A 24,889-nucleotide genomic window follows, 5' to 3' on the forward strand; every position below is an offset into this window, starting at 1 on the left:
GGGCTCAGGAGGAGTTTTGAAGACTAAATATCCAGGGATTCTCTAAATTCTGTTAACGTTCAGGGTGTGTGATTCTAGCTTTGTCAAAACCATGCCTCTTTATGGCTTTACACACACAGGTCTTCCCAATCCTTTTAAATCCCCACTCTCCCATTTCACTACTGCCCCTGATTTAACACAGATTAATCTCATAAACTGAAAAGCCCTTTTCTACCAGCCTCTCTGCTTTCCTTCTTAAATGCAGAGATACAAACTACCCTCAAGATTTCAAGACTCCCCCTCTTTCACTGTAAGAAACAGAAGAGGAGTGCCTGTGTGGCTCAGTTGGGTAAGCGTCTGACTCTTGATTTCAGCTCAGGTCATGATCTCAGGGTCCTGGAATTGAGACCTGCATCAGGCTCTGCCCTGAGCGTGGAGCCCACTTAAGATTCTCTCCCTCCCCATAGCCCCCACCCTCTCCCAGTCTAAAAAACAAAAAGGGGGAAAAAAAAAACACAGAAGAATTGGTATTGGTGTGGGATCGATGCCAAATGATCCACATGTTAGAAAGTGGGACAGTCTGAACTTCTTGGGCATGTTCCTTTTGGGTTAGAGTCAATAGAGTCAATAGAGGTTATATAAGAGTCAACAGAGCTTATTGCCTCTATTAGGTTATAGTCAATAGATGTTACTGTTCTTCCTTTGAAATGCCTCCTTCCGCATGTAATAAGCTGCCTCTTGCTTGGTAGGACCCTTGCCCCATGAAGGCCTAGGCTAGGAAACAATGCTAGTACACTCTTCTTTCTGCTACTGGGGTTTATTTTTCCCATACTATTGAAATGACAGGAACCCAAGAGTAAAAATAAGAAGACTGGACCTTGTGAAAGGAGCTCAGGGAGCCTCCTTTTAGTCTAAGTCATAGATCAGAGGGATAAAATCAGTACCCACTCATAAGTGGTTGAGCTAGGGCTTCCACAGAGGCTTTGGCATCAAAGCACAGCAACAATGAGCAGTGTGCATTTGCTAGGAAGGGCTACACTACAGAGCTCTCTGCAGAACCTATGGCAGTGCTAGATGTCTATGGTTGAGGTTTGGGGTCCTGCCTGACCATCCCTCCAACTCTCTCCATCAGAGACACATACAGTACAACCTCACTCTAAATATCATGACTCTCCAGTGACTTACCTTCCCACCAAGAACACACTCAACAACATTAATCTTTATTGAGATCTCTTAAATTCTGCCAGAGCTAAAAGAGAGGTAAAGGATGAAGCTGTTATTATCAGAACAGTAAAACTGTGGTAGAAAAAATATCAATAAAAATCCTAATTGTCCATGAAGCTATAGATGCACATCCCTGATATGCAAACCATCATATATCAAACAGATAATTTTGCTGGCCCTAATTGAATGCTAATCTGTCCTGTTTGTTCATGCTCTTTAATCTTCAAACTACGTATAAAAATGCCATATTGCTGAAGTTGTTTATAGAGAAGGGTAAATTCAAATTTCAGTTCCTAAATCCCTGAGTTCAAGAAATGTCTTTGAGTCCCAAAAGAAATGGCTTACCATGGTGCATATCATCTTGGTTACCTAATGCAGCCTCCAACCAAGATAACATTAAAAAAACTTACTTCAATGTCTTTGAAGAAACAGAAACACAAAAACCAAAAGAAACAGTTCATAGGCAGTTGTTAAGAAAACTTTTAGGGGCGCCTGTGGGGCTCAGTTGGTTAATGTCCAACTCTTGATTTTGGCTCAGATCATGATCTCATGGTTGTGAGATCGAGCCCCACATCATGCTCCATGCTGGGTGTAGAGCCTGCTTAAGATTCTCTTTCTCCCTCTCCCTCTGCCCCTCCCCTCCAAAAATGAGAAAAGAAAACTTTTAAACACACGTTAAAAAAAGGTTTAGGAACAACTGACTTTAAAAAAAGAAAGAAAAGTCGTGAAATTAACTGACAGAAAGGTGAAAAGTTTCAAGTTCTGATTATATTTGAAGACTGAAAATCCATGATAGAAAGCATTACTGTTCTTCCTACGTGTTGAAAGTTTTAACAGAACAGCCAGGTTTTTCTTTCACTTATGGCTTCAAGGGGGAAATGGTTAATATTCATGACAAGACTTGACGCGACATGACAGGACCTATCACGACAAGAAATGGATTCTGCCGCCACACGCCCTTCCTTCTTCGGAGAGCTAAGGGGTATGAACTAGGCCAGGGACCACTTTCGAGTTTTTTAGAGATCCAAAGTTACTCCTGCAAATGATGAAGATCCCCCCCAAACCCCCATATGATCTCCTGGGGGCAAGAGGCGCTAACCTACAAGTTACTACAAACACAGTTCTCTTAATGTCGCATTGTTAACTTCTAAAAATTCCTCCTTAGTTTCTATGATAACTGCAGTCCTCTGATTTTCCTCCTCTTTGATTTCTCCTTCTCGGCCTTCTTTATGGCCTTTTGTTCAACCTCTCCTTAAACAGTTCTCTCTTTGGCCCACTCTGAGTTCTGAATGAATTCTCTCTGTGGGAGAGGGTTCATTTATTCTCATGGCTTTAAAAATATCATCAGGCTGATGTTCCCAGATTTCTATTCTGAGCCCAGGCAACTCCTGAGCTTCTGACTAAAATTTCCAGTGGATCTAGTGGACATTTATATTAGACCAATACTCTAAAACCTCAAATGCGACCAGTCTAAAATTGAACTTGTTGACATGCTTCCTAGGGCCAACTCTTTCTCTTCTATTGCCTGTTAGTAACAGCATCACCTTTAACCAGTCATCCCAAATGAAAATCAAGAAACCCCCTCACATGTCAATTATCAACACCTAAGATGTCTCATATTCGCAGTCTCCAAATTTTATTCTCATGCCATGGCCTCCATGAAAATTCCTACTCATCCCTCTTATGTTATTACCACAAGTCTCTGTGTACCATTCTCTTACATCTCAAGACGACCCCTTACCTTCACCACTATTTATCTCCCCCTTTCAAAAAAAAATCGTTAGAGGCCATATACAAAATGTAAAGTTCTTAACAAAGCATTCAAGGACCTTGACAAGCCAGCCCTAGTCTCTCTGGCTGGCATGCACTTCTACTAAATGCTTCTGAGCACCCTTCACTATTATCATTGCTTGTACATACAAGAGTTCACCTGCCTTCACATTTGTATTTTTATTCATCTGTGCCTTATTCATGCTGGTCCCCGAGCCCAAAATGAATTCCCCTCTCCTCTATTGTATTATCATACTCACTACTCAAGGCTCAGCTCAACTCTAGCTCCTTTGTGATCACTCTGTACTCTTCTAAAGGAGTGCAAGAGACTATATCTCCAACAGAGTATATGGGACTCTGCCCATCATTGCTGTCAGTTGTTTAAACATTTAACTGCCCTACTTGGTGGTGAAATGCTTGAGAGCAAAGACTATCTTGGTGATCGTCATATTCCTACACTATTTATCTCCATGCATTCACGTTCAGTAGACAGGCCTCCATAAATATTTGGTGAATAAATTTCATCAACCCTCTTTGCTTCTGTATAATCATTACTGCTTCCAAATATAAGATATGCTTTTAAAAAAGGAGAGTAGTGATAAGTAGATTACATTTAGTCTCAAGTTATGTTAAGCAGACTTTCTCCTCCAAGTTTATGGGTATTTATAAAACAGGGCTCAAGAAACTGATAACAACTATTTAACAAAAATTATTTATTTGCAATAAACAGCATGGTATCCATTTCTTATTGTTCCAAATTTAACAAGGATCCATATTTCTTCCTTGTAAGTCATTTTAAGGACAAACATCCACAGTAAAAGCAACTCTTAGGTCATAACTTTGATCATAAATAGAATCTAATATAAACATGATCTAATACTTAAAAAAGAAAGCCTAAGGCCAAGTTTTTTGAGTTAGTTGTAACCATTATAGGGTCATTCTTTAAAGACTAGCAAAAATTCAGAACTTTTTAGAGTAGACAGAGAGTACATCCAAAGGGGTTCATATTCCAAACAAGGACAATACAAAGAAATAAAAAGACTTTTCCTTCTTTGCTGAATATTCTTCTTTTGCCCCTCCAGAATCATTCTCCACCCTCTCCCATGCTCTGCCCTGAGAGACTGATCTATATAGCCAGAATCAATTGGACTCCCTTGCTTTCTGGCTTCTCATTGGGTCTGGCCAATGGGAAGCAGATCAGAAGGTGGGAAGAGAATGAAGTTAAGACATTTATCTCCTTGGATTCCTCCCGGCCAAACTACAGGCTGGCAGTGGCTGTATTCCTGTTCTTATAGAACAGTGCCTTTCTCCTATCTTCAGCTCTTGCTGGTTTCCACTAACATGATAGCCCTTGCTTTAAGGCTTAGGGGTAGTGACAGCTTCCCACTGGTGCTGACCCATCCCTTTTTGATTTTCCTTAACTCTGACTTTTGTAAATAGTCCTTTCATTAAACATAGTGACAATACTTGGAAGGGAATTTGGCAAGTTAGTTTTTAATGAAGAAAATATTGAATCTCAGCAATAGATAAAACAAAACAAATAAAATATAATATATACCTAAGAGGGAAAACACTAAATTGTCAATTAAGAAAAATGAAGAAATGCAGAATAAAAAATATAAACTTGAGTGAAAAAGAAAAGCATGCATAAGTCTTTCTAAATTTTACGATAATTTCTTAAACATAAATTTCGTAATTATTCTGTTTTTGATGTGATTTTTTTTCTAAATAGACTGGCAATGACGATAAAAAATTTTTCTTTAATTTTTATCCCAAGCTGCTTCTTAGTATCTGTATTTTTACAACGTCATGCTACTGTTCTAGTGTTGAAACTCAAGGAATTACCTCAAATTTGTACTTTTACTGCCTTCCATGTTCCATGGACACTATGCTTTTGTTGTATCCAAGTATGTATTTTTGGAGAGAGAGGGTGTGAGCACGGGGTGGGGGGCGGGGGGGCAAAGGGAAATGAAGAGAGAGAATCTCAAGCAGACTCCCCACTGAGCATGGAGCCAGATTCAGGGCTTGATCTCACAACCCCAAGATCATGACCTAAGCTGAAACCAAGAGTTGGATGCTTAACTGCCTAAGCCCCACCCAGGTGCCCTGCCTCCTGTTATGCCCTTATAATACCTCTCCCCTTGAATGTGTGCTGGACCAAGTGACTTGCTTCGAATGAACAGAATATGGCAAAAGTGATGATTCTGGAGTTAGAAAAAGATTATGGCTTCTATCTTAGGTGTTCTGTCCTGTGTTACATATTTGTGGTATTCTTAAAAGTCTTTAAAATATGTTTTCTCTAGGGGTGCCTGGGTGGCCCAGTTGGTTGGAGCATCTGATTCTTGACTTCGGCTCAGTCATGATCTCAGGGTTGTGCAACTGAGCCCTGCATCAGGCTCCTTGCTCATCATGGAGTCTGCTTAATACTCTCTCTCCCTCTCCTCCTGCCCCTCCCCCAACACTCCACTAGTGCATGCGCTTTCTTCTCAAATAAGTAAATCTTTTTTAAAAAAGGTTTTCTCTAGTTCTACTTTTCCCATCAAAAAGTACTTCTGAAACAAATAATACATTATATGCTAAAAAAAAAAAAAAAACCAAGAAGATAGCAGGAAGGGAAAAATGAAGGGGGGTGGAAATCAGAGGGGGAGATGAACCATGAGAGGCTATGGACTCTGAGAAACAAACTGAAGGTTTTAGAGGGGAGGGGGGTGGGTGGGTGGGTTAGCCCAGTGATGGGTATTAAGGAGGGCACGTACTGAATGGAGCACTGGGTGTTATATGCAAACAATGAATCATGGAACACTACATCAAAAACTAATGATGTAATGTATGGTGACTAACATAACATAATAAAATTAAATTTAAAAAAAAAGTAAATGGGAAAAAGGTTAGCCAATACTAGAATCTTAACAATAGAAAACTGTTATTAAAGGGAACAAGGACTAAGGATGGAAAAGAATCAGTGAAAGATAATATAAAAAGTTACATAGATTTGAATCTGTAGATGATGACTTTCTCTTAGGGTACTAAAAGAAATTGTTTAAATCTCTTGATGATCACTTGTCCTAATTATTTAAAACAGAGTATCTGTAATGTATAAAAGTTATAAATACACTATGATTTTGATTAGGACTATTAAAAAAAGATAGCCCTAGAAGTTACTGTTTTGTAAGCTTAACTTCAATGAGGGAGAAGAGTCACCAAAAAACTAGGAAAATAAAATACAGTTCTCAGAACTATTAGATGGACATTCAGGTGATTGAAACGTCAAATTCCATGCTTATCAATGAATCAGTTTCAACCTGTAAAAACAATGTTCCAAGGTGAACAGAATTCAGTTGGTGTGTAATGAGATTGAGATTGACTGACTGGCAGAACATGCTTTTTATAATGGAGAGTGATATCAAAGTGGGCCACAATGGGAAAAGAACACTTATCCTGAAAGACAATGTTATATATTAGAGCTAGGAAAAAATGCAAAAAGGAAATTCAGTGAAGTAACTTAATATGAAGTAAGGTTAGTAAATCACATGGTCAGAATTACCCTTAGGATCCCTTGGAAAGGGTCATGGGAATACAGATTGTAACATCTCTCAGCCAGTCCTTCCTCCAGCACTGAATCAGGCTTTTATCTTTCTGCTGTAAACCAGACGAAGAAGTCAGAGTGTGTTGTACAAAATCACAGATCTTTCAACACCAAAATAACACCAAGAATGGCAAAAGGCTCACAACATGAGCACAAGGCACAAAGCAACCAAGATGACTGAGGAACAGCAGGTTCACATCTCACATTGCAAGCTTGCTCCAGGAATAGCACAGGGGAATCACTCATATCATGAAAGATGTTATAGTCTGTCTCTCTCCCTCTCTCTCACCCTCTCTCTTTCCCTCCCTCCCTCCTTTCCTTCACCTCCTTCTCTCCCTCTCCACTCCCTAAGGTAAAGTGCATATGACAATAAGCCATTACAGTCAAACAGGGTAGAAAACATCTAGTTATAATGGCAGCTGACAGCAATGCAGCACTGATACTTTTAAAAAACAAGGTCAGGAAGAATTTGACCCATTGACTTGAGCTCAACTTCTGAACACAATAGGCCATAGTCATACCCTTCATACCCTTACCATTTGTTCCTTTTCTACACTGGGATTACACTAAGTACTCCCCTACCAGGAGGATAGACACATGAAGGGAGAGGGAGTGGGAATAGCACCAATCTAAAAGTCAAGCGACCTGGGCTCTAGATTGGTTCTACCCTACACTAACTGTGTGAACATGACCAGGTCCCATGACTTCTCTAGACCTCGACTTTCTCTTTTTAGAAATATAAGCATTATCCTAGACAGTGATCTCTCTAAGACAATTTTTGGCTTTAGATTATGCATCTATTTCCCACTATATCATGTTGTGAGATCTGTTTTTTCTGGTACTATAATGAATTTCTTGTGAAGTATTACAGCCTAATGCTTAAGAGCTGGGGCCTGGGAGTCCAGTAGATCTGGGTTCATATCCCAGGGCTGCCACTTTTTAACTGAGACAATGGGCAAGTTGCTAACCTCTGTGAACCTCTGTTTTCCCATCTAAAATGGGGACAGGTGCCTGGGTGGCTCAGATGGTTAAGTGTCTGCCTTCGGCTCAGGTCATGACCCCAGGGTCCTGGGATCGAGTCCCGCATCAGGCTCCCTGCTCCTTGGGAGCCTGCTTCTCCCTCTGCCTCTCTCTCTCTCTCTCTGTCTCTCATGAATAAATGAATAAAAATAAAAAATAAAATAAAATAAAATGGGGAAAATAATATCCCTTTTGCAATAGGACTGCTATGAAGAATAAGCAGGTAACATATATAAATACCTAGTACAGTGTCTAGCACATTGTAAGCCCTAAATATATGTTATCATTGATGATGATGATGGTGATTACTGGAATAAAATGCATTAAATATCTGTTTAGGGTAAAGCCCCAGGCCTTACTTACAGAAGAACAGGAAGCAAATGACATCCTAGGATATCAAAACAACACCCTTCCCTCATTAGCTCCTTGTGCCAATCTACAAAACTCTCCAAATCAAATCCTGTCCAAGGTATCATATCTATTCTGGCTTCACAGTCTAGGACAGGCTTCCAAACTATGGACAGTAGTCTTTGCCTACATAGAAATAGGAAACCTGTTTAAAACTGAGATTATTTGCTTATATGAGGAAGTCAAAGAAGTTTTAAAAATCACACACCCCCTTCTTATCAACTTTTTTAAGTTTAAAAGGTAGATTTAAAAAGGAAGAGGCAGGGCGCCTGGGTAGCTCAGTCGTTGGGCGTCTGCCTTCGGCTCAGGTCATGATCCCAGGGTCCTGGGATCGAGCCCCACATCAGGCTCCCTGCTCCGTGGGAAGCCTGCTTCTCCTTCTCCCACTCCCCTGCTTGTGTTCCCTCTCTCGCTGTGTCTCTCTCTGTCAAATAAATAAATACAATCTTTAAAAAAAAAAAAAAGGAAGAGGCAGAAAAAGATGAAAATGCCTAAAATTAAAATTCTGCTAATAGAAAGGATGAAGACAAGAACTTATATGCCATTCAAGAAAGTTAATTAAAAATAAATTATTTGAAAAGGCATTATGATAACAGAAAACATAATTAGCATGTTTATTTCAGCTAGCATTTATCCATCAAAGAGCAATTTAATCCCAAAACACAGAACCAATTCAAATCTAGAAAATACAACAGTGACAGTAAAATGAGTATTTCTTTTCTTAAAAAGCCTGTTCTTCTAATGGGTATTAACCTAAGAAAACCTTACTTTTAATGGTATATACTATATATCCATTTTGTGCAAGAAAATGGATTCATTTGGCCTTTAGATAAATTGCTTTAGCTGATGAGTTTTCCACTCATATCAGCTTCTGGAACACTTGAACTCCAACTGTTCTATTTTACCTGTTTGCTCTAGGTGGCATGTATTTCAGTGTATTTTATCCACACCTTGTACTGCCCTAAATCTCAACTGATTTTTATCCTCAAACACTTGTTCTTGATTTTTTTGTTGGTTTTCACTTCACCACAGCTACTGGAAAATAAATATAACGTCAAAAGAAAAGAAAGATGAAATCAAATAAACATCTCAAAGCACTGGTCTTGATTTGTCTTACCTTTGAAGGTAAAACAGGACTTTGCTAAAAAGTAACCAAGAGAAAGCCTAGGTTCTCTAGATTAACCCTGAGGGCCCTAAATGGTTTCCTTTGCCAGTCAGTACGGGTACCTACAACTAACAATAAACAGCAATAGGATGTGACAATATGAGAGCAAAACAGCAACAAAACAATTTTTATCTAATAACGATTTTTAATTAATTAACATCAATTAATATTTGGATAATTAAACGCAAAAGAAAACAAAAACATGAACAAAAAGCTTCTACGATGAATTTTTACAATTTGTCAGTTTGGGTTTTTTTTATTATGTTATGTTAGTCACCATACACTACATCATTAGTTTTTGATGTAGTGTTCCATGATTCATTGTTTGCATATAACACCCAGTGCTCCATGCAGTACGTGCCCTCCTTGATAGGAAAACCTGAGCATGTATGTTCTTGTGGACAGAGTTCTGAATCTGAAGACCTGACTCTTATTTCTGACACTGCCTCCATAGCCTATGAATATTTATTTAAGTTCTATGCCTCTGATTCCTTGCAACTTCATCCAGATGTTGCAAGGATCAATCTGACAGGGTAAAAAGATATGAAATATTCCCTTCCTATAATACAAAAATAGGGAAAACTTTCAAATAGAGCAAAGGACAGGGCGCCTGGGTGGCTCAGTTGGTTAAGCGACTGCCTTCGGCTCAGGTCATGGTCCTGGAGTCCCGGGATCGAGTCCCTCATCGGGCTCCCTGCTCGGCAGGGAGTCTGCTTCTCCCTCTGACCCTCCCCCCTCTCATGCTCTCTCTCTCTCTCTCATTCTCTCTCTCAAATAAATAAATAAATCTTAAAAAAAAAATAGAGCAAAGGACAGAGGGGAATGGTGTAGATATTAAACTTCAAGTTAAGGGTCCCTTCCTATAGAACAGTGGTTCTCAAATTTTAGCACACATCAGGATCATCTGAAGGACCTCTTAAATGAAGAAGACTATCTCCCTGAGTAGAATTTGCCCAACAGGTTGCTCAGTGATGCTGATATTGATGCTGATGTGGCTGGTCAGGACCACACTTTGAAAACATTGTTTTAGAATGCTGGATGGTATGCCACATCCACTATCCATACTATCTCCATACCCAGAAGTGTTGGGGTAGATAACCAGCAAACAAATTCTTGTCCATCAACACAATACCCAGTTTTCCCTCTCCCTGGCATTCATTCATTCACTAAAAAACAATTTTATAATACCCTTAAGACGATTTCATTATAAAGTGAAAGACAGATGTTTTCATTATCCGGAAAAGAGAGAGAGAAAGAGACAGAGTCAAAATTTGAAAAAATAATGGCTGAAAACTTCCCAAATTTGATGAAAAACATGAATGTAAAATCCAAGAAACCCAACAAATTCCAAACAAAAGAGACTCACACTAAGACACAGTATAATCAAACTTGCAAAAGACAAAGACATAATTTTGAAAGCAGCAAGGGAAAAGTGAATCATGATGCGGATTTTACCACAATTTTTTTTAAAAAGGAAAAAAGTAATAGACATTCATATTAGAAAACTTAAGAAAAACTACATATAAAGCATATAATCAAAACCAGCTATAATCCCTTTACCCCAAAATAGCTACTGTGAACTTTCTGGCATATTCTCTTCCAGTCATCTTCAATGCATATAGACTATACTAAATAGCATTTTATATGAATTTTTCCCTACTTAACAAATTATAAGAATGTCAAGTATTCTTTTAGAATGATATAATAACCTCACACTATTTTATCATATGGATGAGTCATAATTTAACAGTACACATTATCTAGAGCAACATTATAAAACCTATAGGGGAGTAGAGCTTCAGCCTTGGTCCACACGGGAAAAGTATTTTATTCATGCACTTTGCAACACATTTTTAAACAATAGAGCTGCCTGACCCACTATAATCATGGTAAACTGACATCAACCAATGCTTATCCAGAGTAGGTTCATCCAAGACCATTTTTTTCTTCTCTTCAACTCAGGGCAAAAAGGAAACAAGGCTCCACTGATTAGATGGCTGGCTGGCTGGCTGGCTGGCTGGCTGGATGGATGGATGGATGATGGATGGATACAAAAATAATTTGAGTAAAGATAAATATAACTAGATATAAATATATACCAATAACATAAATATATATTTTACAGTGTTACTTATCCACAATTCCTAGTATATTATAATTTCCCCCCAATGAGAGTATAAACTCCTAGAGAATAAGTGACTTATCTTATCCATCTTTATCCTTCTCACACACATACCTAGCACATGCCCAATACATGGTAGACCCTTAATAAATGTTTACTGGAGTAAAAAAAAAAAAAAAAAAGATAATCAAAGTAACAGAAAATGTCATCCTTAAAAATAATAGCTACCATTTATTAAATATCTTTCCCCAAAAAGATTCTTAAAAATTGGTCTGATCATAATTCTAAGAACAAAGGATTAGGACATAAAATTTTATACCCATTGTTTTTTTTTAAAGATTTTATTTATTTGTCAGAGAGAGAAAGGGGGAGAGGGGGAGAGAGAGAGAGAGAGAGAGTGATCAAGCACAAGCAGGGGGAACAGCAGGCAGAGGGAGAAGCAGGCTCCCCACTGAACAGGGAGCCAGATGTGGGACTCGATCCCAGGACCCGGGATCATGACCTGAACTGAAGGCAGACTTAACACTGAGCCACCGAGGTATCCCTACCCATTCTTGATAAAAACATTTTTCAACTATGCACAGACATCAACAAATGTTTATGGAGGAATTACAACATGTGAGGCACATTCCAAGCACTATAGATAAGGCGACCTATGAGCAGAAACCTGAAGGAAGTGAAGGAGGGAGCCATGTTGAAATCTGGGAGAAAGCATTCAGGCAGAAAGAACAGCAAATGCAAAGGCCTTGAAATAAACACCTGCTATGAAGGAGGAACAACAAGGAGATCAATGAGGCTAGAGAAGAGTGGATGAGGAGGAGATTGTTAGGGGAAGATGAGTTCAGAGTGGGGGGTGGGTACAGATCTTGTAGACCATCATACGGATATGGACTTTTACTCTTAGTGAAATGGATGCTGGCTGGCTGCTAGAATGGGCTGTGGAGGGCCAAAGGTAAAAATGGAGAAACCAGCTAGGAGACTATGCAGCAACAGAAATAGATGCTAGTAGCTTAGACAAGGGTAGTAACCAGGATGATGGTAAGAAATGGTCCAATTCTGGATATATTTTGGATGATAGAGCTTACAAGATCTTCCAGTGAATTCGACAACCAAAAGGTTTTATATTGCTTGATGAATTGGATGACTCCAATGTTTTTGGCTTAAGCAACTGGAAATGCTAAATTTGACACTTAATAAGACGAGTAATACTTAAGAAAGTTCAGGTTTGGCTTTTCTGCAACGTGTTTGCCACCAGAACACAGGTGTCGTGAAAACCACCCCTCAACCTAAACCGAAATGGGAAAGGAAAAGACTCACATCAACATCGTCGTCATTGGACACGTAGGTTCAGGCAAGTCTACCACTATGGTCATCTGATCTACAAGTGTGGTGGGATCAACAAAAGAACTATCGAAAATTTGAGAAGGAGGCTGCTGAGATGGGAAAGGGCTCCTTCAAGTATGCCTGGGTCTTGGATAAACGGAAAGCTGAACATGAACATGGTATCACCATTGATATCTCCCTGTGGAAATTCGAGACCAGCAAGTATTATGTGACCATCATTGATGCCCCAGGACACAGAGACTATCAAAAACATGATTACAGGCACATCTCAGGCTGACTGTGCTGTTCTGATTGTTGCTGCTGGTGTTGGTGAATTTGAAGCCGGTATCTCCAAGAATGGGCAGACCTGTGAGCATGCCCTTCTGGCTTACACACTGGGTGTAAAACAACTAATTGTTGGTGTTAACAAGATGGATTCCACTGAGCCACCCTACAGCCAGAAGAGATACGAGGAAATCATTACGCAAGTCAGCACCTACATTAAGAAAATTGGCTACAACCCTGACACAGTAGCATTTGTTCCAATTTCTGGTTGGAATGGTGACAACATGCTGGAGCCAAGTGCTAACATGCCTTGGTTCAAGGGATGGAAAGTCACCCATAAAGATGGGAATGCCAGTGGAACCACACTGTTTGAAGCTCTGGATTGCATTCTGCCACCAACTCGTCCAATTGACAAGCCCCTGCGTCTGCCTCTCCAGGATGTCTACAAAATTGGTGGTATTGGTACTGTCCCTGTGGGGCGAGTGGAGACTGGTGTTCTTAAACCTGGCATGGTGGTCACCTTTGCTCCAGTCAATGTTAAAAGTGAAGTAAAGTCTGTTGAAATGCATCGTGAAGCTTTGAGTGAGGCTCTTCCTGGGGACCATGTGGGCTTCAATGTCAAGAACGTATCTGTCAAAGATGTTCGTCGTGGCAATGTGGCTGGTGACAGCAAAAATGACCCACCAGTGGAAGCAACTGGCTTCATGGCTCAGGTGATTATCCTGAACCATCCAGGCCAAATCAGTGCTGGATATGCCCCTGTGCTGGACTGTCACACAGCTCATGTTGCTTGCAAGTTTGCTGAGCTGAAGGAGAAGACAGATCGTCGTTCTGGAAAAAAGCTGGAAGCTGGTCCCAAGTTCTTGAAATCTGGTGACGCTGCCATTGTTGATATGGTTCCTGGCGAGCCTATGTGTGTTGAGAGCTTCTCTGACTCTCCTCCTCTGGGCCGTTTTGCTGTTCGTGACATGAGACAGACGGTTGCTGTGGGTGTCATCAAAGCAGTGGACAAGAAAGCAGCTGGAGCTGGCAAGGTCACCAAGTCTGCCCAGAAAGCTCAGAAGGCTAAATGAATAGTATCCCCAATACCTGCCACCCCAGTCTTAATCAGTGGTGGAAGAACGGTCTCAGAACTGTTTGTGTCAATTGGCCATTTAAGTTTAATAGTAAGAGACTGGTTAATGATAGCAATGCATCATAAAACCTTCAGAAGGAAAGGAGAATGTTTTGTGGACCATTTGTTTTGTGTGTGTGTGTGTGGCAGTTTTAAGTTATTAGTTTTTAAAATCAGTACTTTCTAATGGAAACAACTTGACCAAAAATCTGTCACAGAATTTTGAGACCCATTAAAACAAAAGTTTAATGGGAAAAAAAAAAAAAGAAAGTTCAGGTTTGGGTAGGGAAAATGAGAGTTCAGTTTGGGGCATGTTAATTTTCAGATATCAAGTATACAGTAGGAGGTATTCATTCACATTCATAAGAGCTAAAAATGTAAACTTTGGATTTATATAGATGGCATTTAAAGCTATGAACCTAAATGAGATCACCTAGGGAATAAGAGTAAACAGAAGAAAGCAGAGTTGAAAAACAAGCCCTGAGACATCTCAACATAAAGAGACTAGGGAGATAAAGAAGAACTGGCAAAGAAATACAGTCTAGTGAGCTAAAAGGAGAATTTTTAAATTTTTTAATTCCATTATAGTTAACAGTGTTACATTAATTTCAGGTGTACAATATAGTGATTCAACAGTTGCATATATTACACAGCGCTCATCAAGATAAGAGTACTCTTAACCCTCTTCATCTACTTCACCCATCCCCCCACACCTCCCCTCTGGTAACCATCTGATTGTTCTCTATAGTTAAGATAAAAGGAGAACTGTTTTAAAGTGGCATCTTAGAAGCCAAATGAATATAAGAGAAAGTGATTGTCAGTTGCTACAGAAAGCTTAAGATGAAGACAAAGAACTGATTGTTAGGTATAATAATATGAAAGTCACTGGTGGTACCAATAATACTGTCCACTCATTTACCCTTTCAGGAAAAATTACTTGAGGAAGAAAAATTACTCCAGCCAAATGACAAATTAATCCAAATGAAAAACTCAAGAAATGGGTGTGATCGCAGACACAAAATGGTTAGGAGCAATGAACCCAGTAAAACAAAGTTAAATTACTTCACTGTGGCTGTAAATGTTCATGTAATTAATTACCGAGAAAATGTTTTTAAAAGAGACATAATAGGGCGCCTGGGTGGCTCAGTCGTTAAGTGTCTGCCTTCAGCTCAGGTCATGATCCCAGGGTCCTGGGATGGAGCCCAGCATATGGCTCCCTGAATCTGGCTCCCTGCTTGGCGGGAAGCCTATTTCTCCCTCTCCCACTCCCCCTGCTTGTGTTCCTGCTCTCACTCTCTCTCTCTGTCAAATAAATAAAATCTTTAAAAAAAAGAGAGAGAGACATAATATATAGGTAAAATATACCTACATGGATAATGATGTGAAAATAAATTTTCAGATTATTTCTATAAAATATTTGAAGTATTGAAGGAAGAAGGAGGAGGAAGAAAGGATCAATTAAAGCATGCTAAATATGTTTTCTTATTTATTTGGAGGTTACAGATATTTTTATTTTGAATATTGATAAAGTATATATGTATTGATTAAAAAGGCACCACTAGTAGAAAAGAAAATGAACAATTTCAAGCATTTTTAAAAGAAGTCAATAAGTGAAAGAAAGAATTAAAGGCTAAAATAAAACACACCAACAAAGTATCAGAAAACACAAAATAAAATGGTGGCAGGCATATGACCTATCATATGAGCAATCAAAGTAAATATTAATTGGCTACATTCTTAACAAGAGTAAAAAAAACTATTAATATAAAAGATAATCCTAAAACAAAATGAAAAAAGGGTGGTGGATACAATGTATCTCATATATAAACAGATTAGCTATGACGATATTTGTTTTACAGTAAATTTTTTAATCTTTCAATATAGTTGACACACTATGTTACATTAGCTTCAGGTGTACCATTTAGTGATTCAACAAGTTATACATTGTGCTATGTTTACCCAAGTGTAGCTAACACCTGTCCCCTTATATCACTGTTACAGTATCACTGACTGTATTCCCTAGCTGTGTCTTTTATTCCTGTGACTTTTCATTCCATAACTGGAAGCCTGTATCTCCCTGTCTCCTCTTTTACAGTAAATTTAATTCACAAAAATTAAATGGATCAAAATAGGTATTTTATATTGATTAGCAAGTATAACTGAAGTAGACATAACAATCTCACACTTTCATACACCAAAACACACAGCATCTAGTTATATGAAGTAAAAACTGAGAAATATTAAGAATTTCATGAATCCAAAATACCAGTGGAAGACTCTTGTCTCAGAATTTGTTAGCCCCTCAAAGAAAAAATAAGGATTAGAATAATACAATTAATAAACTTGATGAATGAACAGTTTCATACCTTTGACTCCTTAGAAAATTTATCTACATTTCAATATTAATTTCAAATATCCATGGACTATTTCTTTTTGTTAAAAAAAAGATTTATCTATTTTAGAGAGGGGGAGGAGCAAAAGGAGAGGGAAAGAGAGACAGAATCTCAAGCAGACTCCCTGCTAATTGGGGAGCGGGACGTGGGGCTTGATCTCATGACCCCAAGATCATGACCTGAGCCGAAATCAAGAGTCAGATGCTTAACCAACTGAACCCTCCAGATGCCCCTCCACAGAACATTTATAAAAATTGATCATTTAATAGGTAACACAGAAAGCCTTAATGATTTCCTAAACCAAGAATAGTTCAGTAATTTTCTTTGACTCAAAAACAATGCAAACAAAAACAACTTCATAGATAACAAAAAAAATCTAACCAGTTATAGATTCTGATAACTAGAAATTAAGTCATGAATCAATGAGAAAATTAAGACTAAAGTTACAAACTATTTGAAATTAATAACAAAACACTATACATTCAAATATAAGAAATATGGCCAGAGCTGTACTCAAGGGGAAACTAGTTCCTTGGCCTGAAATATGTTTCCTTTTGTTCTCTGTATTTTGAAATCCAGTTCATTAAATGCCTCCATCTTGGCAAAACCATTCTGTACCTTTTATTTGGCATTAATTTTCCTACTTCTGTGCTTGCCCAGCACCTTTTTTTTTTTTTTTAAAGATTTTATTTATTTATTTGACAGAGAGAGAGAGCGCGAGAGAGGGAACACAAGCAGGGGGAGCGGGAGAGGAAGAAGCAGGCTTCCTGCGGAGCAGGAAGCCCAATGCAGGACTCGATCCCAGGACCCTGGGATTAGGACCTGAGCCGAAGGCAGACGCTTAACGACTGAGCCACCCAGGCGCCCCTGCCCAGCATCTTTTAAAAATCACTTCATTTCACATTTACATCATTCTGCTTGGTTTTATAGACACCTGAATTTGTGCCCATCTCAACCCAGTGGACTTCCTGCTACTAGAGTGTAGGGAGCAGGCTTTGTCACCTTTCTACCAACCCAGGACACACTGTTGGAGTCCCAGCTCTCTAACAGTAAGAACATAGGTTGGGAAGATCAGACAGACTCAGGTTAGCATCCTAGCCCCATTATTTTGGAGCTGACTCCAAGCTTGTCTGACATGGGACAAGCTGCTTAACCCTCTAGCCCTCCTTCTTCACTCAGAAGTCTATTTCAGAGGTTTACATAATACAACACCAAGCACAATATCTGAAACATACCTTTGCTAGATAAATGGAAGCTGTTGTGAACATTAAGAAGTTACACAAGTAAAGGAAAAATCTAAGAAATAGGTAAGTAGTGGGAAACCATGGACTTTGGAGCCAAACAGACTTATGAAATCCTGGTTCTGCCAATCACTTAACAGTATGACCTTGAGCAAGTGACTTAACATCTCTGAGTCTCCATCTCCTCTTCTGTAATTCTGTAAAACCATTGTTGAGCTTAGAAACTGGCAATAAAAAATGCTTAGTAGGGTGCCTGGCACATAGTAAGTGTTTATAAATAGTAGCCCTTGTCGTCACACCCACATTGCCTCAGTGAGAGGTCTGCATGAATGTCTGCTGAACTGAATTAGAACTTTACTGTCAGAATCTGACTTGGGTTGGCTTGGTCCCCTGATAACCCAACAAGGGCCAGAAATGATAGTAAGTTATCAATTTAGTGAGGCAAGTCCTCAAGAAGCCCCAACATGTGACAGTGGTTCAGCCAGGGTCAGAGCAACTGAGGCTTCACGATTAAAAAGTAATCTCATATGAGGTTGTCTAGCTGAATAATTTGTTAAAAATCCTTTTCATGAAGTTAGATCATTAAAATTGACACCAGAGCAATCTCTGAGAGAGCCCTAGGCAGGTCTCACTCCTCATTAATATAAATTAAATTTCTCAGGAGATGTTGTGAGTCTCCCTACCTGACAAACAGTATTGACATTTACTGGATTTCCCTCTGACCTTTCTGTACTTAAGCAATCCCTCCCAAATATTAGCTATGAATAAGCTATTATTTTGGTTTTTACTTCACAACTATTCTTGAGAGTAAAGTGATTTTGTCTACTTTATTTTTCAGAAAGACCCTTCATTTAATGTGTCACCTTCCATTTTATGATTAAGAACACATGAGGTTCTGCATGCCTAAAGAGGAGCAAGTGTGAAGTGAATGACAATTCTGGGGCATTATTCTTTATTGGAGGTCTTTTTTCTTCCACTAAAGACAGGCAATTTTTTTCTTCCTTAGAAGTCAAGGCTAAGTCTTTCAATTGGTTTCTCAAATACAAGCAATGATATTAAAGGTATATTAAAATATCACTGTTACTCCTTTTGTTGGTACTAATGAATTCCAGTAAAGTACACAGTTGTAAAATGTTAAGAGGGAGAAAGCTTCTTGCTAAGTGAGTGACTGGGTGGAGGTGGAATGCTGAGAATATTGTTATTAAAATATGCAAACATGAATGTTCACCAGGGATAGTGTAGACTGAAGCTTTTAGCTCTGCCATTTCCCTGCATCCAGCTGTCAGTCTATCTAATTATTACAGTGCCATTCTGGCAGATGAATTTTGATGAATTATAGAATCTTAGAGCCACAGGCATCTTTGAAATTACCTAATACAACCTACATATTACTGATCAGAAAAATGAAGTCTGGAGTCATTTGCTCAAAGCTCTAAAGCTCATTAGTGGTCAGAGCCAATGCTACCATTGAGCTCTCTTGGTCTCTTTGCCCCATTCCACATTCCTTTACATTAGGATTAGAGGTTAAGGGCCACCTCCACTATAGAGGTTCATGGCGGGGCGGGGGGAGGGGGCGGTGACAGCAAAAGACTAAGAAAAGCAAAGAGTGACTACCTACTCAGAAACTTTACGAGTACTGTCATCATAGATAATGAATCTTTAGGAAAGTCAGTAATAACAGGAATGTCAGTTGATCACTGTGGCTAGCCTAGTAATCATCGTAAGAGATGTTAACAGTCAAAGGAAGGGTGCACACTAAAGTTACACTTAGTGGGACCACCCAAAGATTAAAACACAAAAGATAAGGCACTATTTCTACTTGGTCATAGAACCATCTGATTAACGTTTCCAAATGACCATCTAATAAGGCAAGACAAGATCATAATGAAGCGATTCCCATTAATGTCAACTTGAGTTACAACTCTATAAAAATTTCCATCATAACTGCAGACAAAGATTTAGAAACACAAGGCCCTCAGCCAATAAATATCTTTTCTTTTTGACTATAATATTGTAAAGAATGGTTTTTATCACTTTAGAACACTCTAGTAGTGGAAAACAAAATGTGAAGCATCACTGTTCACAATGGCTCCTACAGGTACTTTTGAACTAGGGTAGGAATGCTCTGGTCTCCATCTTGAACATGTCATCAATCTTTGAGACAACACACTTTTCTCCTAAAAATTGATTTTCTATGAGTAAATGGAAATAAACTTCCTTTTTAAAAATGAATATAATTTTTTGAGGAATCATTTGCCTAAGACTCAGTTCTTAGCTTTGAATGCTTGACTATGATCACTAGAAAAAAAATATGAATGGAAAATAAGATTTAAAAATCAAGATGTGCAGCTCAATTGATTTATAAAATAAATTATGATCCTCTAAAATACCTCTTTTTTTCAACCTCTCAAATTCCAGTTAATAAAAAAATATATACTGAAAGACATTTGAAGGTAGATTTTTTCCCCCACCTATTATTTCAACTCTAGATAAATAACACAAAGTAAAATTATATGGAAGGAATTGAGAAACAATACTAAAAAAAATGCATTTTCTCCCAAAATCAACTTAATAAATATTACTGAGTTACTACAATGTGCAAGGCCTTCTCCTAAATGCTTCATGAGAGCAATCCCTGAAGCTTCCATTCCAGTTATAGAGTAACTACAAAAAAACCACTATGATACCTAACCTAATTGGCGGGGGCGGGGGGGAGAGAGGGGAATCAGAGAAGCTTCAAGAAGAGCAGCATTTGAGAGTGGACATGAGGGAAGGGTAAGATTTTGAAAAATAGGACAGGATAGCAAATAGCAGAGTAGAGCAATTTCCTGGTCCCAAGGTATCAATTAAAAAACCTTTGAAGGAGGGGGGTTTCCTGCTAACAATATTAGACCACTCTATACTGTCTTTAGATTACATTTTTCAATTTATAAAACATTTTCTCCTCCTCCTCCCCCTCTTCTTACTCCTCCTCCTCCTTCTTCTTCTTCAGGAACAGATACTGGGGGTTTGATGTGACCCCTTGATGTCCCTATTGAGAGAAAAATACCCAAAAGGTTCAAAGGCTTCCAAACAAAATAAAGCACTCTTTTATAAATTTCTCAGAAATGCTATGAGTGTCACATTCTAAGACACAGACTGGACAAGTATTATTCCCATTGTATCTATTACAAAACAGGTTCAGAGGGCATAGTGATGACCCAAATGAAAACAGTAGGTGAAAGGTAGCAATTGCAGGAACTCAACCAGGTCTTCTAATGTTAAGAGATTTTCACACCACCTCACCAATGTGAGGATGAAATTCAGAGTCAGGCTATACCATAGTAAAGTCCCAAGTGACATCTAACCCCTGTTCTTAAGCAATAATGTGAATGTAACATCAGATACAAGCTATGAAAACTTCCTTTTCTTCCCCAAGACATAGTGTAATAAAAGTCACAGGAGAAAAAAGAGTGTGTTTTTTAAAACCTGTATTTTAAAAAGTAATAAAAACATAACAATAAGTTAACAAGTTTCTATGAAGTGAATTAAAATATCATAAAAATCTAGAATTTCAAAATCATTAGATCCACACTTCTAAATTGATCATGATGCCTGATTATGGGAAAATCAAATCTGCTGAAGGCAGATTTATTATTGAGTATATTTTTTATGCAGAAAAAAATATGCTAAAAATATGGGCAAAGCCAACATGTTTTGTGGTTGTTGATGTTGCTGTCTGACAAGACTCCATATCTACTGAACTGAAGTATGAGTGATAACCTGGGGATCTGGCTAGACAGCTAGACAGCTCCTAACTCAGCACTCTTACTAACTGGCTTGGTCAAGGTAACTTATCCTCTAAAACTTAGTTTCTGATCTGAAAAATGAAGCAACTCAACTAGGTATTATTTATGGGTCCTTCTTTTCTAAAATTGAGTCTATTAATACCCAAGCTTCTGGACATATGAGAGGCAATTCAAAAGACTACATGAGCCTTTTTCCCCTAATGGAATATAATAAAACTTGCACACCTGAAAACCTAAAGTGCACACAGAACAGATAAGTCAAGCTTCATGAAACCAATATAATACCCCAATACTTACATAGCACTTTAGTGTTTCACAGTGCACTTCAACTTCATGTTTCCTCCACACCTGGAAGCCACACTTATAAGTACTTGCCACAGAAACAGAAACCAATGATCTAGATCTTTCTTGCAACACTGGAGATGTTAAAATAGCAAAAGAGTTTCAGTGTCGTATTTATAAAGGTTCTAGAAGCATTTGTTACAATGATTATCCAAGGCCCATGATAATTTTACTCTGGCAGAATTTGTAACAGCAGATTATATAACTCAGCTAAAATGGCCTCCAAGTACAGTATATTGTCTTAAACTACAATGAAGGTTAAATATGGTTTAGAGACACAAAGGGTCATGGGTGGTAGGGGATAATCTTGGTTTGATTTAGGGAGAGCTGTAAATAAAAACAATTCCATTCACCTTTATATTTTGACATCTGGAGACTGGTTTGTGGAATCGGGAAAATGACAGATGAGACTGAACAGGAAATGCTATTCGGTTCATGTCCCAGGGATATTATTTAACAAAAGTGCTGAGTGAGCTATTTCAAAGGCTCAGCTGGAGAGAAGGCATTCACTATATGCTATTTATGATGCTCGTAGAAATGTCTCAGAAGGTATAAATTTTGGCAACTTATACACATTCCTTTAGGCATTTTCCTATATTGGTTCCCTGCCTTCTATATACAAAAAATTCTTATCCATCACAAAAAGGAGAGATATTATCATTTCCAATAGGAAGCATATGCATTTTGATGATGAAAGGAAAGCAAATTCAGTATATTTTGAGGTCAGAAAGTAAATGTATCTTGCTTCTGAGAATCACTGAAGACAGTCTTCTATGGTTCTACTACATGATACTACATTAGGCATGCAATTCTGCACGCTCACACGCACGCGCGTGCACACACACTCTTCTACCTGAAAACTATTAAGAAAAAATTATCATGGAGATCTTTGTCAAAATACTGAACATGTAGATTTAAAAAAGAAATACAGTTATGCAGCCAAAAGAATGATGATTTCTACTGAAATGACTGATCCCTATCAGTGAATTCTAGGAATCTAATAAGCAATTATAATCTCCCCCAACTTCCACAAATGATACCATGTAGCAAAAATTTGAATTTTAATTTTTTTCTGGACTCTTAAAAAAGTGCTAAGAATCGGGCTCCTGGGTGGCTCAGTTGGTTAAGCGACTGCCTTCGGCTCAGGTCATGATCCTGGAGTCCCGGGATCGAGTCCCACATCGGGCTCCCTGCTCGGCAGGGAGTCTGCTTCTCCCTCTGACCCTCCTCCCTCTCATGCTCTCTGTCTCTCATTCTCTCTCTCTCAAATAAATAAATAAAATCTTAAAAAAAAAAAAGTGCTAAGAATCTAAGAATCAAAAGAAATGTGCAAAGAGTAGTAATACCAGTTGTAGAGCATACCCTTGATAATTCTGAGCCAAATTACATGTTTTATTTAAATCTAAAAATATCAAACCTCAGTCTTGAGCAGACAGTTTTCTACACATGTATTGTTTGGTTGGAGGATACATTAACGTGGGTTTAAAATATTCATATCAAAGTAAATTAGACTTAGAAATAAACTTGTAAATTTTCGGGCACCTGGGTGGTGCAGTCAGTTAAGTGTCCAACTCTTGGTTTCCGCTCAGGTCATGATCGCAGGGTCATGATCTCAGGGTCATGAGATGGAGCCCCCCCCCCTTGCATTAGCCCCGAGATTAGTCCCCTGACAAGCCCCACATTTAGCATGGAGTCTGCTTGGGTTTCTTTCTTCCTCTCCCTCTGCCCCTCCACCCCCCACCCAGTCTCTCAAATAAGTAAACAAATTTTTTTAAAAAAGAAATAAACTTGCAAATTCTCAAATGTATCCCCTTTGCATGATAATAGTCCAGGTATGATATCTGCCACAATTTTAGAGGTGATCTATAACCTACTTTACCTTTACTTAGGTTTATATTTATATTTTTCTTCACAACTTTTCTTTTTTGTTTTTTTATTATGTTCAGTTAGCCAACATATAGTACATCATTAGTTTTTTTTTTTTTTAAGATTTTATTTATTTGACAGAGAGAGATACAGCGAGAGAGGGAACACAAGCAGGGGGAGTGTGAGAGGGAGAAGCAGGCTCCCCGCTGAGCAGGGAGCCCGATGCGGGGCTCGATCCCAGGACCCTGGGATCATGACCTGAGCCGAAGGCAGACGCTTAACGACTGAGCCACTCAGGCACCCCCATCATTAGTTTTTGATGTAGTGTTCAACGATTCATTAGTTGCATATAACACCCAGTGCTCATCACAACACATGCCCTCCTTAATACCCATCACCCGGTTACCCCATTCCCCCCCACCCCTCCCTTCTGTAACCCTCAGTTTATTTCCCAGAGTCCGACAGACCATGAGAGACTCTTCACAACTTTTCAGTAAGATTTTTCTTACAAAAGTTGAGCAATTACGGCTTGAGCCTTAACTATTCACACAACTGACGGCATAATTTATACCTTAGGTCAAGTCAAAGATGGGATGGAGGTAGGGAGTGGGAGGTTGGAGGAATGGACGTGAGATATCAGAGTCACCAGGGAGCCTACACTGCTCCTAACCTTCTAGGTACTGTCCCAGTCCTACCCTCCCCTGCACCCCCCATAAGTCTGTTATGCTGGAACAGTAAAAGAGTAAGGATAAGGATAAGTATAACGTCTGCCTCTGAAGAAGCGCCACAGCTATAAGAATACTGACCCTGATAACTGGAAGAGAACATCTTTGGGGAGCTATTAATATGAAGTCAAGGAACAAAGGGTTCTGAGGTTCCATAAACCTGGAAATGACACACACTATATCTCCCTTCACGGGACTCACACTGCACATTAGCACAGTAAGCTTTCCAAAAAGTTCAGGAGTAAAGAAACCTGTTTAACTTTATTTAATGATGTTAAAATTTTATTCATCTATTAAGTTTTCCCTCAACACCAATTTGGGAGGATAATTTAGAAATCCTGAAGTATTTTTGAAAATGTCCCTATTCCATTGTATGGGGGCTCTGTGCCAGAGTATATGTGTACTGGCAATTCCGTACAGTGACCACATTTCTAAGAACATCCAGTAAAAGTTTACTCTTATTCAAGTACAACGTTATTTACTTGGTAATGGTGTCATAGTGGTTATTAAATGCATTAGTCTACTCAAAAGCCACCAT

General features: G+C 38.7%; 1 protein-coding gene and 1 pseudogene across 5 annotated transcripts in view; one reads left to right on the plus strand and one right to left on the minus strand.

Annotated features, from left to right (window-relative positions):
* PPM1L (protein phosphatase, Mg2+/Mn2+ dependent 1L) overlaps positions 1-24,889 on the minus strand; it is a 448,415-nt gene that overhangs the window by 150,894 nt on the left and 272,632 nt on the right. The window lies entirely within an intron of this gene.
* LOC123863651 (elongation factor 1-alpha 1-like) lies at positions 12,518-13,983 on the plus strand (annotated as a pseudogene). Its single transcript, XR_006795606.3, has one exon. The product of XR_006795606.3 is annotated as an elongation factor 1-alpha 1-like (transcript).

Source organism: Mirounga angustirostris, unplaced genomic scaffold, assembly GCF_029215605.1.
Source record: "Mirounga angustirostris isolate CCGP_5_RB_7025 unplaced genomic scaffold, mMirAng1.0.hap1 SCAF_1, whole genome shotgun sequence".
NCBI lineage: Eukaryota > Metazoa > Chordata > Mammalia > Carnivora > Phocidae > Mirounga > Mirounga angustirostris.